The sequence below is a fragment of the Lolium rigidum genome, chromosome 7, assembly GCF_022539505.1.
Source record: "Lolium rigidum isolate FL_2022 chromosome 7, APGP_CSIRO_Lrig_0.1, whole genome shotgun sequence".
In the NCBI taxonomy this organism is placed as follows: domain Eukaryota; kingdom Viridiplantae; phylum Streptophyta; class Magnoliopsida; order Poales; family Poaceae; genus Lolium; species Lolium rigidum.
This window is the reverse complement of record NC_061514.1, coordinates 198,695,733-198,712,316: the sequence shown is the minus strand read 5'-3', so window position 1 is coordinate 198,712,316 and position 16,584 is coordinate 198,695,733.

Below are 16,584 nucleotides of genomic sequence, written 5' to 3'. Positions count from 1 at the left end.
ACGACAGTACTGTAATACTATGGAATTAATATATGTGCCGTGCATACAGACTCATGTCTTTTATTCCCTTACCTTCGTGTATCTGTATATGTTGGCCAGAGACTTCTGCCCTGGAATTGATATAAACAAATGACCTGAGAAAAAGAAGTTCAGGCATGATTCTTTTGTTGATCATTGCAGAACATGTAACACCATCTCACCAGCTATTAAAGGAAATATTTCTAATAGTGTTCACTATGACCAAAATTTTATGCATGATAATCAAACACACAACTAAAGTCAACTAGATGACATTCAGAATCATTGGTTTATAAGTTGATCATCCTTGTCTTTATGTGCCAAAAAAAACATGAACAACTCTTCTTTTTGTGCCAAAAAATTAGTGGTTTTCAAGTATATTATACATCTATTGATATGCCTAAATCTGTAACCCAAATGCTGAATTGTTCTAATGATATCCTGAAAGTTAAATCTTAGTGGAATACCTACATAAACTAAATTTGCTAGTAATTTATACTAAGGTATCATGTAATGCAGAAAAAGTCATTCACTTATTCATACAAGTCATGCATGTAAAAAAACGAAGAACATGCTACACATATGATTACTTAACACTAATATCTTGCCTTGTTACCTACGACATCCTATGTAGCAGCAACGCACTTCAAGCACGTTGATAGTTGTGAAATACACCATTTTTCCTCACGTTTAAATCCTTTGCCAAGTCAAGAAATCGACTAAACATCTCTCTAAATGTGCCAATAATGACTAATTATTGCAAAGATGAGCAATCCTTCCTCTCTTTGTATAGTGTGCAGCAAATCAACTCTTAATGGCAAATGGACCTGCAATTACTGACGAAAATCTCGTCACAAGTGCAACAAAGTCAACCAGAGGGTCAAAGTAGGTTCCGGGGCGAATAGTGGATACTGGTACGGGCAAGGCTCACCCTTACCGTCCGCCCGTACTAGGTGTCGGCGCATTCCTGAGGTCAAACCCTATAACTTTCGTGAAGGGAGCCATTCCAAAAAGAGAGTCATTCATCGTCAAACCGAGCCACCATCCACATGTCCACTGCAACACACCGAAGGAGATCTCCAATCTCCTCCATAGTCATAACCATCACCTTGTAACAGAGATATCCTTGAGAACTGACAACCATTGTAAGAATATTGTGATTTCAATCCAAGTATTTGCAACAATGATTTCTATCTTTGATCTTGTTATCATGCGTGAGTACTCCTCGCGGGCTGCGGGTTGGGGCGAATCCTTGCAGGGTTTATATGCATCTAATCTTATGAGTTTGTTTAGAAATTGAATAGGAGCTTTGTAATATTGTATCCTTCTCTCTTTGCCTCGATTTGAGGACCTGCAGGTACCCATGTCTCTCGGGATAGATCAAGGAAAGAGGTGGGATGAGTGGAGAATGGTGTGCTACCTCGAAACCTCAGTGACAAAAAGGGGAAAGTAATGGTACACGTTTAGTGATTCGCTTGGGATAAATGACACAATCATCTATCTTAATGCTTTGGTATGTTTTACATAATAATTGGTGTTACTTGATCGCGGTTGTGGGAACGACGGTTTGATCAAGAGACTATTGTCACGTCTGGTTTTAGGGGAAATAGTATTTACTGCTCACAAATCTCTTAACACTATTTTAGTTACTACACAATATTGCATTTAATTTATATATGTATGCATATCTGCAGGAGAATCCTTGACCCCGGCCTATCTTCATCCATTGAACACAACACCAAACAAAGTAAACTCGAAAGGTCCAGTAAACGTAAGATAAAATCAACTAGCAAGTCTTGTAGACGTTTCCTTCATACCACTCTAGCAGTGCTTCCCAAGGTTCGACTAAACCTAGGTATTCTAGGAAAAATCTTACAATACTACAATCCATAATCTAGATTGAAGGTATCAACCTTTTTCTGGCGCCGTTGCCGGGAAATCAATTTCTCTATTACGGTAACATTACTAGAGATCCTGTTAGTTAGTTTTATTTTTTTTAGTTTTACTTACTGTCATTAGTTTACTTTATGTTATCTATTTGAAAACCCCCAAAAAATTAGTTACTTGTTCTTTGGTTTGTCTTAATAAAAAATACCAAAAAGATAGGAACCATGGCACAAAAGAAGCTTAGGGAATATGCTGTTCGCAATGATGATTTTATTCGTGCACCTATTACGCGCGCAGAAGTCCCTTTTAATGGTAGGGGCGGAACATCCCCCCCCCCCCCCCCCGCGAAAAACCACAACGGTAAGTTTTCCGGGGACCTATTTAAGGGGCCTTCTTCCACAATGGTTCCCCAACCTTTTCAGCAAGTTGTTGAGCACGTTTTTCACCTCCATTCTTGACCCGCTTGAGCTTCGTTTCTCCTCAATTCTTCCATGTTTCTTGCATATTTTTGAGGGAAAAGAGAGAGAGGAGATCAAGATGTACAATCCTACCAATCAAATTCCCCTTCTAGTGAGGGAATCATTCTAGATCTAGATCTTGGAGTCCTTTGTGGATTTCCTCCCTTGCTCTCGTCCATTGTTGTTCCTCTTGAGAGCTTGAAATATTTTATCCCCCTTTCAGATGTTGTTGCATCTTTTTAAGAAACGAAAGAGGAGACCTAGATCTACTACTATACCAATCAAATTTCTCTCTTTGTGAGGGAATCCCTAGATCTAGTTCTTGGAGGGATTTTTGGTGTTCATACATCTTTTTTTCTTCCTCCCTTATTCCCCCAATAGCTTTTGTAGCTTTATTGGAATTTAGGAGTGAAGGACTTGGGCATCTTAGTGGTGTTCTTTCCATTGCATTAGGTGCATCGCTTTGGGTTCTCTAGAGAGATTTGGTCTCATGAGAGTTCGTGAGTTGTACCTCTTGGGTTCTTGGAACCCTAGACGGCTTGTAGAACTTGGTGGTGTTGTTGCTTGTGTGGTGTTGTTGCCTTTGTGGCATTGTTGCCTTTCTGGCGTGGTATCCTTGTTGGCATTGTTGCCTTTGTGGTGTAGTAGCCTTTGTGGCGTTATTGCCATTGTGGCGGGTTGTAGCCTCTGTGGCCTTGTACTTGAGACCGTTCATGTTGTGGAGTTTGCCTCAAGCTTGATACTTAGGTGGTTGCCCCAAGCATGAACGGGTTCGATGACCACCCTCAAGGGTCCCTCAGTGGATCGAGGATTTCCGTTTGGTGGGAAAGGCTCGAGGAGAATACGGTGGCCTTACTGGCATACTGGAGTTCCTTGTGCCTCCACACCGCTCCAACGGAGAGTTGCATCCGCAAGGGTGTGAACTTCGGGATACATTGTCATATCTGCATGCCTCGATTACTTCTCAACACGAGCTCCTTTACTTATGCACTTTACATTGTGATAGCCTCCGTGCTTGATGTTCTGTATACATTGCAATCACCTTGTTGCTTATCTTGCTTAGCATAGGTTGTTGGTGCACATAGGAAAACCCTAGTCTGTAGGCTTTGTGCTTGAGAAGTAAAACATAGTTTTATTCCGCACTTGTTCAAGCCCTCAAGTAGAAGTTTTTGTAACCGCCTATTCACATCCCCCTCTAGGCAACATCCTTGGTCATTCAATTGGTATGAGATCTTGGGCTCTCTTTGTGGGCTTCACCGCCTTGAGAGTGAAGATGTCGGCTAGGGGATTAGTGCACAATGACACTTTTATATTTGATGGCATTAATTATGGTGTTTGCAAAATCTACATGCTTGATTATTTTCGAGGCATGCACCCTCATACGGAGCAAATTCTTGATATGGGGTTTTCTCCTCCTAAGGATCCACAAAATCCATCTGAGGAGAAGAAAAACTCTTATGTAGATGCTCAAGCTACTAAAGTTCTTTACCATGTTGTGAGCCATGTAGTTATTTCTTCCATCACGCCTTTCCGGAGTAGTCATGAGTTTTGGACAAAGCTTCGAGATACATATGATGCGTCCAAGACCATTGAGGATGATTGCACTCCTTCCACTTCACCAATGTGTGGTAAGACACAAGGTAATGGCATGGTGGGTGGCAATGAACATTGCATTATTGATAATAAGCTTTCTCTTGATGATCCTTCATCTTTATCCCATTGCAATGCTTCATCTTTGGACTTGAACACTTATAGCACTAGAAATGCCTTACATGCTAGTGTTTATAGTCCTTGCATATCTAGAAATTTCTTATCTACATCTCATGATGATATGCTTGCTTTGTCTTGTTGCCATGATAGAAATGCTTCCATTTCCTATAGTATTTGTGTGACTAACAATGCAGAGGAAACCGAAGATACTCTGGGCCAAGACAAGATCTTGAATGGAGCTTCAAGTAGTTCTTTATCTTCATCGTCTCACGGTTCTTACACATGCCTTATGGCTAGGGCTTCAAAGGTATCTCCTTCTTTGGAACCATATCCATCTAGTGATGATGATGATATGGAAGAACTTGATGTTTCTTCCTTAAACAAGATGGGTGAGTTGGTCCTCCATGCTCTTCATAAGAAGAAATTTGATTGCTCTCACTTTATGAAAATCTTGGTTTTTGCCATTGAGAGAACAACAATAATTGAGAAAATGGAAGCGCATGAGCGTGAATATGCCAATGAGATCACAACTCTTGGTGAAGCTCTTTAATAGGAACAAACCACCAAGGAATCTCTTGAGGAGACTTTTACTCTAGAGCTATCTAAAGTAATCCCGTGATAGAGCTTTCAAGGTGGCACATGATTTTGAAACTAAAAATGATGAGCTAGTAGTTGCTCATGCTAAACTCCTTGAGGATTCTGAGCTTCTCAAAAATGGCTCTAGGACCATTGAGAGTGACATCATCAAACTCACCAAGTCACGTGATCAATTCAAGGCTTCCAACCTAAAAAAAGCTTGCCATGTTGACTTGTCCTTGCACTTGATGGTGCTTGTGCTACTAACTCTACTTCTTGTGAAGCATCCATCTTGAAGGAGTATGTTGAGCTAATAGCTCAACTTGCTTTGCTAACAAGCAATTATGGGAAATTGGAAGAAATTCATGGGAAGATTTCTAGCTCCCATGATGATCTTCTAGTCTCCCATAATAGGCTAAAGTTAGCTCATGATGCTATTATGTCAAAGGTAGCATATTATGTGCCTCATGTGGCTACTAGCACTACTTCACAAAATGCTATATTGTCATGTGCTAGTCCTAGTAGTTCATGCACTCATACTATTGCTATAACTTGTGGTGAATTACCTTCATTACCCTGTTGCTCTAACAATGAAGCTTCTACTTCCTCTAGTACTTGTTTTGTTACTAACCATGTAGAGGAAATCGAAAAGCTCAAGGCCCAAGTCACTTCTTTGAATAAGAATTGATAAAGAGTCATGAATGGAAGAGCAAACTCCAGCCATGTTGAGTGAGCAAAAATCTCCCAATGACAAGAGTGTACTTGGATTGAACTCAAACAACAAGAAGAAGTCCACGATGCACAATAAGAAGAAGGGCCAAGGACAAGTGAAGGATCCGGCCAAGATTGTGTGCTTCAATTGAAAGATTTAAGGGCATCATGTTAGATCTTTCCCTTCGAAGAAGAAGTCACTTTGTGAGATGAAACAAGGGAAGCGGCCTCAAGTTGGAAGTCATGGTCTACCTCGAGTTGAAGATAGGCTGCTACCCAAGAAGGATCAAGACAATGCTCCCATTGTGGAAAAATCAAGTGAGAAGAAGGAGAAGAGAAGGACATGCTACATATGCCGCGAGAAGGGACATATCTCCTCCTTTTGCACTAATGGTACCTCATCCAATCCTATCTTAGTTGATGGTTCTTATTCTCTTCGTAAGGATGAGGTTGGAAATGTGTTTGCCAAATATGTTGGTGCTCAAAGTAGTTTCAAAAAAAGAACAGTTTGGGTTTCCAAGCCTATTGTGACTAACTCTTAGGGCCCAACTTGGTTGGGGACCAACAAGCCAAAACTTTATCAATAGGTGTCGTTGGAGGGCATTGGAGACTTGGCTAATTCATATAGAATTAAGGGATCTTCATCATTCTTATTGCCTCAAGTCAAATCATTGGTTATTATATTTCTTCTATCCTTTATCCATGCTCCTCCTTAAGGTAATACATTGAAAGTTACTCTCTCCCTTTGCATGTGTTTATTTTGTACCTAGCATATGCTTGTGTATGTTGTGCTTCCTACTTGCTTATATTGTGCTATCATGCTTATATATGTTGGTTTGCACACCATGCACAATTGTTCTTGTGTTGAGCCTATTTCTTGTTGTGTATATCATAGTTGGCTCTTGTGAAGACTTAATGGACTATCCCATTTTGGGAGAGTGATATGATTTGTGCATTTCACAATCTTAAAATGTGCGAAATGAGGAATTCAAATTCTATAATGTACATTAATTATCTCTAGTTGGTTCCTAGTTTCCTCTTCTATGAAATTTGCCTTTATCACATTATGGGGGAGTATTATGCTTTGTGAATATTACAAGCCTATAAAATGTGAGCATTTGAGGTTGTGTCACATAGAATTGATATGGTATATTACCTTGCTCCTATGTGACATGTTTTCTCAAACAAATCCCATTTTCCTAATAAAGCTTTTATTGCTATTCTTTTGGATTTTGTTTGTGAGATTTTTTCTTGGCATGGTTTTCCACAATGTGCTGATCTATATACTTTTTGGAAAACCATTTGCTTAAAATTATGCTATTCATTGCTTTGCATCATGGTGTAACTAATTGTAGCTCTCAAGAATATCTATTTGCATGATGGTCAACTCTTATCTTTTACCATATGCTTTCTTTGTTGTGAAGATGATCTTGGATATATTCTCAAACTACCATAGGGAAGTATTTTATAAATACCTCTTGCCCTTGGACAATTGGTAATATATTATGAGATACATTTTAGATCATCTTTACATTTTGCATTTGTGCTCAATTGCCTTATATATTTCTTGCCAAGAATTTGTTTGTTGATTTGACTCCCATGCGTCTTCCTTGCTTCTTATGGACCCCTTTATTTTACTTCAGCCTTCATAGTGTTTTGATAGATATTGATAGAGTGGTGATCCCACCTTTTGTGCATTTTGTATTCAAATGCAAAATCCTAAATAGTGCACTAATTTTGGGGGAGTTCTCCTATATTTGTTAGAACAGTCTCTTGTTTCAAGTATTTGACTTTGGAAGACAAACCTTTTATTTTCGGTACTTTTGTGCCATCATGAAAAGTGTAGTGGTTTTGATTTATTTGTTGGAATATTGCTTTCTTTGGGAGTTGGTTATCTCATTACTTTATATTTGGATTTAATTTCTTAAAATGGGATAAGTCTTGGAGCATGTGTGTTTTGTGTATCCATTTGCTCTTTTTTCATTTGTTGAACTTTGGGATCAATCTTGTGTTGATTTGATTCTTTGATATGATTTGGAAAACCTTTTGACATGTCACACTTTTGTGTGTCATCTTGTTTTATTTTGTGTTTTCCGCCTATCATATCTCCATTTAGTTCTTGAAAGTATTACATCCATATTTACTTTATATCTATCTTATGGCATGCTTGCTTTCGTTGATCCAATATATAGGGTAAAACTATACCAAAATCCTAACTTGGATAAGATGTGCATGAAATTTAATTTCATATCTATATGCATATATTTACGTTGAGTTATTTTTATGTGGTGTAGTACCTCTAACTACTCGGACCCAATTAGTTTGGGAACCATTTTGTACTTGTGCTTTATCTTAGGTGCATTGGAGATGCATTGGATGCTCGTCTCGCTCATAAGGAAGAAGTGTAGGCCAAGTGACTGTAGGAGATGAGCTATGATGTTATGACAAACTCATATCTACCACATCACACCATTGCATCCGGGTAGCAAGTATATATCTACTTCATGCATTCTTATCTTGTATCCAACCGTGTGGTTGTTTTTCGCATAAATTGTTGTTTGAAATGTTGTGGTCTTGCAAAGCTATTAAATGAAACCACTTTATTGCAATGAGTTAGTTGAGATGAGAGCATATTTTGGGGAATGTATATAAAATCATGTTCCCACCTAATCCCAAACATGTCAAATTAGCAATGGTATTACAAATCTTTTCCTCAATGTTCTCATATGTGCAATAAAGATGAATTTGAAATTTTGATTCTTTCTCTTGGTATTTATTTTTGTGATACTTGTAGCTTTTCTCAAAGCATCTCAACTATCTTATTTCCCTTGGTGATTGTTGTGATGTCTTTGATGTGTTTGTGGTTTAAGTTCTTCAATGTACAATAAGATAAATTTGAGCCTTTGGTCGTGCTATCTAGCAAAGATATTACTGGTATATTGTGTGACTTAATTTTGAATATCTTGTTCTATTTATTTTGTATCTATTTTGTGTGTACATGTTTCTTTGTGGATAATATCTTCATGATATTGTCCACTTAGAGAAACTTATATACATGAGAGATGATACATCTTATTTTGATATCTCTATTTGTGGGAGTCCATCATTTTATTCTTGTTCGTTTACTTTTGTGTCTCCGCAAAGAATTTGATCATGAGTGCTTGTTTTGTTCTTTTTCATCTTCACTCACTCATATTTGGTTTTGGCACAAGCTTTGATTTTATTTGCTTCTTATTAAGCTTGTGTTTATTTTTGCTTTTCATTTGATATTTTTTAAATCTTTTGTTGTATGGCTATGCTTAGAAATATCATTCATTGAAGACTATGATGATGATCCTTCATGCCTTTCACACACCTTTTTGTTGAGACTTATCTTATGTTGCCTCTTGCTTGATGCTCAACCATTTGTTTGTTCCAAGTGGTGATTAATCTCTTTTATGATCTCTTGCAAATGGTTGTGTTTTAAATGGTAATGAGGGATTAAGTATTAAATGCTGTGCACATTGTATTCAAATGCAACATTATAACATGTGCACGTACCTTGGAGAGCTTTCCTCATTTTATTTAAAATACTCATTTGCCGTTATCATAAACCTTTATTTCACTTGGTATCTTTTGCTTTGAGTGATCTTGTGGGAGTGATGATTCCATGTTTATCCACCTTACTTTTCAATGCAAATTGTATATTTTGTGCACAAACCTTGGGGAGCTTCCGCATATTACTTAGAGCACTCTTCTTGATCTTATCATAATATCTTTCATTTGGTTCTTTGGTTGATTTGATTGCTTGCTTCATTGGTTGAAATTTATTCACATTCTTATCCTTTTGCAATCTTTGATCCTCAATATAGTTTGATTTCCTCCGAGTATTCGTCATTGAATACGTGCATTTTATTTCACTCACATTATGAGAACTGCACACCTTATGGAGGAACTCTCACTATATTGGCCTTCCAATTTTTTTCACCCATTTTGGCAGTCGATGCCAATGGGGGAGAAGTTTGGAGGGTTTAATGGAATTGGTTTATGCTTTTGTTCTGTTCTTAAGCATTTTCCTTTGGTGCCTTGCATTGGTTGCTTTTCATGGTTGAATATTTAGAGGATACTTCGCTAGTCTTTAATTGCCAATATATGCAACAAAATTCAAGTTCATTCACATGTGCATATATTATGGGGGAGTTTGTTCTAAATACTGAACTTGGGTTGTTCGCTAAATTCCTTATATAAACCCTCTCAAATAGATTGACATCAATTACCAAAATGGGGGAGATTGAAAGAACATGGAGCCCCCATGTGTGGTTTTGGTATTTGATGACAATCCCTATGGACTAATGGTTGCATTGAGTTTATATTATATGTTTTGTCCATAGGAAATTCTTGTACCATAAGATGTTTCAATGTTGCAAGAAGAAGATCAAGTGACAAGTATGTCTTGAAGAAGAAGACAGAGTGAGATATCATGTGCATCTTCAAGACATCAACAATATGAAGAATCAGTATGGAGAGTTCCTTGTTGAAGAGGAAAGAAGATGGATCTCGCCATCCAAATGGCGGACATGGATAAATGAATATATGCCAAATAACAAGCTCTCCCATGATGGCTTATGGGGGAGAATTCCGTGAGACTTCATGTAGCAAGTACAATCAAGAATGGCGTTCCATCTTGAAGCGGTCAAGATCATCATCATCAAGATCGAGTGGAATGCGCAACATCAAGGTTTGTTCTTTATAGGCTTTCTCTCTTACCGGTCTCTTGTTTTAGTTGGGAGACCGGGTGTAGGATAGTTGGTCGTTCCATCAAGAGGGCTCTCGAATGAGTCACTTGGTCGTATCGTTCGGAGAGAGCTCAAAACCTTGCATGCTTTGCATCGTGTTTCTTGGTTGTTCATGGTTCTTATCCATGTGATGTTTTATAGATTGTGTTCATTCTGATGACAAGATCTAGCTCATCGAAAATGGATTACTCTTGAATCACTTGTTGCGTTTTCGAGTTCAAGTTTCTAGACATGTCAAACATTGGTGCCTCATTTTTTTTTGTATTTCCTTGTTGGAATATGATGGTTCCCTGCATGATCTTGTAGAGCTTGTTGCTAGCTTCGAAACGAGCCCAATAATCAAAATCGGAGTCTGGATGCTCAAGTTATGGTCGCTTCAGTTTCACTGCTCTGACAGTTTTAGGGGGGGTGTTTTTTCCATCCGGCCACCAGATGAAGAAAACATCTGGCCAAGACCAGGGGTCTTTGCAAAAGCTTGCAAAAGTCCGTTTAGGGGCGGAACCTCCCCCTCCACACCCCCCCCCCGGGAAAAACCACAATGGTAAGTTTTCTGGGGACTTATTTAAGGGGCCTTCTTCCCCAACGGTTCCCCAACCTTTTTGGCAAGTTCTTGAACACATTTTTCACCTCCATTTTTTACCCTCTTGAGCTTCGTTTCTCCTCAATCCATCCATGTTTCTTGCATATTTTTTAGGGAAAAGAGAGAGGAGATCAAGATGTACAATCTTACCATTCAAATTCCCCTTCTAGTGAGTGAATAATTCTAGATCTAGATCTTGGAGTCCTTTGTGGATTTCCTCCCTTGCTCTCTTCCATTGTTGTTCAGCTTGAGAGCTTGAAATCTTTTCTCCCCCTTTTAAATCTTGTTGCATCTTTTTCATAAAATAAAGAGGAGACCTAGATCTACTACTCTACCAATCAAATTCCTCTTTTGTGGGGAAATCCCTAGATCTAGTTCTTGGAGATATTTTTGGTGTTCATCCATCTTTTTGTTCTTACTCCCTTAGTCCTTGACGAGGTGTCAACTTGTCAATGCCTACTAATTGTAGACTTAGGGTTTCGTGGAAAATACAGGGCAAGTAGAACTCGAAGGTGGTCAGACGAACAAAGGCGTCCAACTAGAACAATACGGTCGCTAGGGTTTACAATTGATTGATCCTCTTTTCACCCTAGACTTCGCTCTTATAAAGGAGGCAAAGCCGAGACTTTCCGTGTTGTACAAGTACACAAAATATCGGGTCGTATTGGGCCTTTCCATATGCTATTATAAGTTTCCCTATATTGACTCTAGTTTCTTGGGTTTACATCTTCGGCTTTGTGGGCCTCCATATCTTCCGGTCCACACATCCTTCGACTCCAATAACATAAACAGGGTTACACTCGTGGTATGCCCCTTGGGCATACCTATGTTAGTCCTCCAATAGCTTTTTTAGCTTTGTTGGAATTTGGGAGTGAAGGACTTGGAAATCATGGTGGTGTTCTTGCCATTGCATTAGGTGCGTCGGTTTGGGTTCTCTACGGAGATTTGGTCTCGTGAGAGTTCGTGAGTTTTACCTCTTGGGTTCTTGGAACTCTAGACGGCATGTAGACCTTAGTGGTGTTGTCGCCTTTTTTTGGCGTTGTTTACTTTGTGGCGTTGTCACCTTTGTGGCGTTGTTGCCTTTGTGGCGTTGTTGCCTTTGTGGCGTGGTAGCCTTTGTGGCGGGTTGTAGCCTTTGTGGCCTTGTAGCCGGGTGTGGCGTGTTGTAGCCTTGTACTTGAGAGCCTCCATGTTGTGGAGTTTTCCTCAAGCTTTATAGTTGCCCCAAGCTTGTACGGGTTCGGTGACCACGCCCTCAAGGTTCCATTAGTGGATCCAGGATTTCCCTTGGGTGGGAAAGGCTCGAGGAGAATACGGTGGCCTTAGTGGCATATTAGAGTGCCTTGTGCCTCCACATCGCTCCAACGAAGAGTAGCATCCGCATGGGCGTGAACTTCGGGATACATCGTCGTCTCCGTGTGCCTCGGTTACTTCTCAACCCGAGCTGCTTTACTTATGCACTTTACATTGTGATAGCCTTAGTGGGTGATGATCTATATGCATTGTTATCACCTTGTTGCTTATCTTTCTTAGGATAGGTTGTTGGTGCACATAGGCAAACCCTAGTTTGTAGGCTTTGTGCTTGACAAGTAAAACATAGTTTTATTCCGCACTTGTTCAAGCCCTCAAGTAGAAGTTTTTGTAACCGCATATTCACTCCCCTCTCCTAGGCGATCTCCTTGGTCATTCACATGCAAAGCAACCATGCCAAATGGCATGTAGAAATATCATCTTCAAGAAAGGTGACCCCAGTCACCAATGGTAATAGTGAAGAGCTTACTTCAAAGGTAGATGAGCTTTTAAATATTTTAAAGGGTAATGAAAATACCCAAGTTAATGCCATCACCAAATCTAATGTTGAGGAAGTAGATTTCATAGCTTGAAATCCTTTTAACCCTGCATGGAAGATTCAAAACTTTGGCTCGAATTATCAAAAGCAATATACTAATCCTACATGAGTTCCAAATAATAACTACAATGATGGTAGTGGAGCAAGCAATGGTAATGTTTCAATTGAAAGTACTTTCAAGAATTCTATGCATGCTCAAACAGAACAAAACCATACCCTTACAAAACTCACAGAGAATCATAGCACTATGTTAGGGAATTTGTCTAACCTAGTTGTTGCTCTTAAAAATGATGTTCAAGCTCTACATGAAAGGACAATGACCGTTGCGGTACAATTGGACAAAATAGTTGAGAGTCAAACTATTATACTTGTAAGATTTGCAGTGAAGCCTGATGTCTACGGGAGCTTCTATTCTTGTAGACAGTGTTGGACCTCCAAGAGCAGAGATTTGTAGAACAGCAGCAAGTTTCCCTTAAGTGGATTACCCAAGGTTTATCGAACTCAGGTAGGAAGAGGTCAAAGATATCCCTCTCATGCAACCCTGCAACCACAAAGCGAGAAGTCTCTTGTGTCCCCAACACACCTAATAGGTGCACTAGTTCGGCGAAGAGATAGTGAAATATAGGTGGTATGAATAAGTAATAGCAACGGCACCGGAAAAGTGCTTTGCCCGGGACGGTAAACAAGCGGTAGTAACGCAGCGGTAGTAACGCTGATAAAACAATGAAACAAGCAGCGATAGCGATATTTAGGAACAAGGCCTAGGGATTACACTTTCACTAGTGGACACTCTCAACATTGATCACATAACAGAATAGATAAATGCATACTCTACACTTTTGTTGGATGATGAACACATTGCGTAGGATTACACGAACCCTCAATGCTGGAGTTAACAAGCTCCACAATAATGCTCATATTTTAGTAACCTTTAGTGTAAGCACACTGTCACCTTCATGCATATGTAGGAGGAATAGATCACATCAATATTATCATAGAAATAGTTAACTTCGCAATCTACAAGAGATCATGATCATAGCATAAACCAAGTACTAACACGGTGCACACCTCTGTTACCTTTGCACACGTGCGGGAGGAATAGAACTACTTTAATAACATCACTAGAGTAGCACATAGATGAATTGTGATACAAAACTCATATGAATCTCAATCATGTAAAGCAGCTCATGAGATTATTGTATTGAGGTACATGGGAGAGAGATGAACCACATAGCTACGGCGGAGCCCTCAGCCTCGGGGGTGGATTACTCCCTCCTCATCATGGAGGCAAGCGGCGGTGATGAAGATGGCGGTGGAGATGGCAGTGGTGTCGATGGAGAAGCCTTCGGGGGCACTTCCCCGCTCCGGCAGGGTGCCGGAACGGAGACTCCTGTCCCCCGGATCTTGGCTTCGCGATGGCGGCGGCTCCGGAAGGTTTTCCGTATCGTGGTTCTTCGCATCGGGGTTTTCGCGACGGAGGCTTTATATAGGCGAAGAGGCGGCGCAGGAGGGTCGAAGGGGTGGCCACACCATATGGCGGCGCGGCCGGGGCCCGGGCCGCGCCGGCCTATGGTGCAGGGGCCCGGTGCCCCCCTCCGGTCCTTCCCGGGTGTTACGGATGCCTCCGGTGAAAATAGGAACCTGGGTCTTCGTTTCGTCCAATTCCGAGAATATTTCGTTACTAGGATTTCTGAAACCAAAAACAGCGAGAAAACAGGAACCGGCACTTCGGCATCTTGTTAATAGGTTAGTTCCGGAAAATGCACGAATATGACATAAAGTGTGCATAAAACATGTAGGTATCATCAATAATATGGCATAGAACATAAGAAATTATCGATACGTCGGAGACGTATCAAGCATCCCCAAGCTTAGTTACTGCTCGTCCCGAGCGGGTAAAACGATAACAAAGATAATTTCTGAAGTGATATGCCATCATAACCTTGATCATACTATTTGTAAACATATGTAGTGAATGCAGCGATCAAAATAATGGTAATGACATGAGTAAACAAGTGAATCATATAGCAAAGACTTTTCATGAACAGTACTTCAAGACAAGTATTAATAAGTCTTGCATAAGAGTTAACTCATAAAGCAATAAATCAAAGTAAAGGCATTGAAGCAACACAAAGGAAGATTAAGTTTCAGCGGTTGCTTTCAACTTGTAACATGTATATCTCATGGATAATTGTCAACATAGAGTAATATAACAAGTACAATATGCAAGTATGTAGGAATCAATGCACGAGTTCACACAAGTGTTTGCTTCTTGAGGTGGAGAGAGATAGGTGAGCCGACTCAACATAAAAGTAAAAAAGAATGGTCCTTCAAAGAGGAAAGCATCGATTGCTATATTTGTGCTAGAGCTTTTATTTTGAAAACATGAAACAATTTTGTCAACGGTAGTAATAAAGCATATGAGTTATGTACATTATATCTTACAAGTTGCAAGTCTCATGCATAGTATACTAATAGTGCCCGCACCTTGTCCTAATTAACTTGGACTACCGGATCTTTGCAATGCACATGTTTTGACCAAGTGTCACAATGGGGTACCTCCATGCCGCCTGTACAAAGGTCTAAGGAGAAAGCTCGCATTTTGGATTTCTCGCTTTTGATTATTCTCAACTTAGACATCCATACCGGGACAACATGGACAACGAGATAATGGACTCCTCTTTAATGCATAAGCATGTGGCAACAATTATTATTCTCATATGAGATTGAGGATATATGTCCAAACTGAAACTTCCACCATGAATCATGGCTTTAGTTAGCGGCCCAAAGTTCTTCTCTAACAATATGCATGCTCCAACCATGAAGGTGGTAGATCTCTCTTACTTCGGACAAGACGGACATGCATAGCAACTCACATGATATTCAACAAGGAATAGTTGATGGCGTCCCCGAAGCATGGTTATCGCACAACAAGCAACTTAATAAGAGATAAAGTGCATAAGTACATATTCAATACCACAATAGTTTTTAAGCTATTTGTCCCATGAGCTATATATTGCAAAGGTGAATGATGGAATTTTAAAGGTAGCACTCAAGCAATTTACTTTGGAATGGCGGATAAATACCATGTAGTAGGTAGGTATGGTGGACACAAATGGCATAGTGGTTGGCTCAAGTATTTTGGATGCATGAGAAGTATTCCCTCTCGATACAAGGTTTAGGCTAGCAAGGTTATTTGAAACAAACACAAGGATGAACGGTACAGCAAAACTCACATAAAAGACATATGGTAAACATTATAAGACTCCATACCGTCTTCCTTGTTGTTCAAAACTCCATACTAGATGTTATCTAGACTCTAGAGAAACCAAATATGCAAACCAAATTAGCAAGCTCTAAGTATTTCTTCATTAATGGGTGCAAAGTATATGATGCAAGAGCTTAAACATGAGCACAACAATTGCCAAGTATCAAATTATCCAAGACATTTTAGAATTACTACATGTAGCATTTTCCAATTCCAACCATATAACAATTTAACGAAGAAGAAACTTCGCCATGAATACTATGAGTAGAGCCTAAGGACATATTTGTCCATATGCAACAACGGAGCGTGTCTCTCTCCCATAAAGTGAATGCTAGGATCCATTTTATTCAAACAAAACAAAAAACAAAAACAAACCGACGCTCCAAGCAAAGTACATAAGATGTGGCCGAATAAAAATATAGTTTCGGGGGAGGAACCCGATAATGTTGTTGATGAAGAAGGGGATGCCTTGGGCATCCCCAAGCTTAGACCGCTTGAGTCTTCTTAATATATGCGAGGGGTGAACCACCGGGGCATCCCCAAGCTTAGAGCTTTCACTCTCCTTGATCATATTGCATCATACTCCTCTCTTGATCCTTGAAAACTTCCTCCACACCAAACTCGAAACAACTCATTAGAGGGTTAGTGCATAATAAAAATTCACATGTTCGGAGGTGACACAATCATTCTTAACACTTCCGGACATTGCATAAAGCTACTTGGACATTAATGGATCAAAGAAATTCATCCAA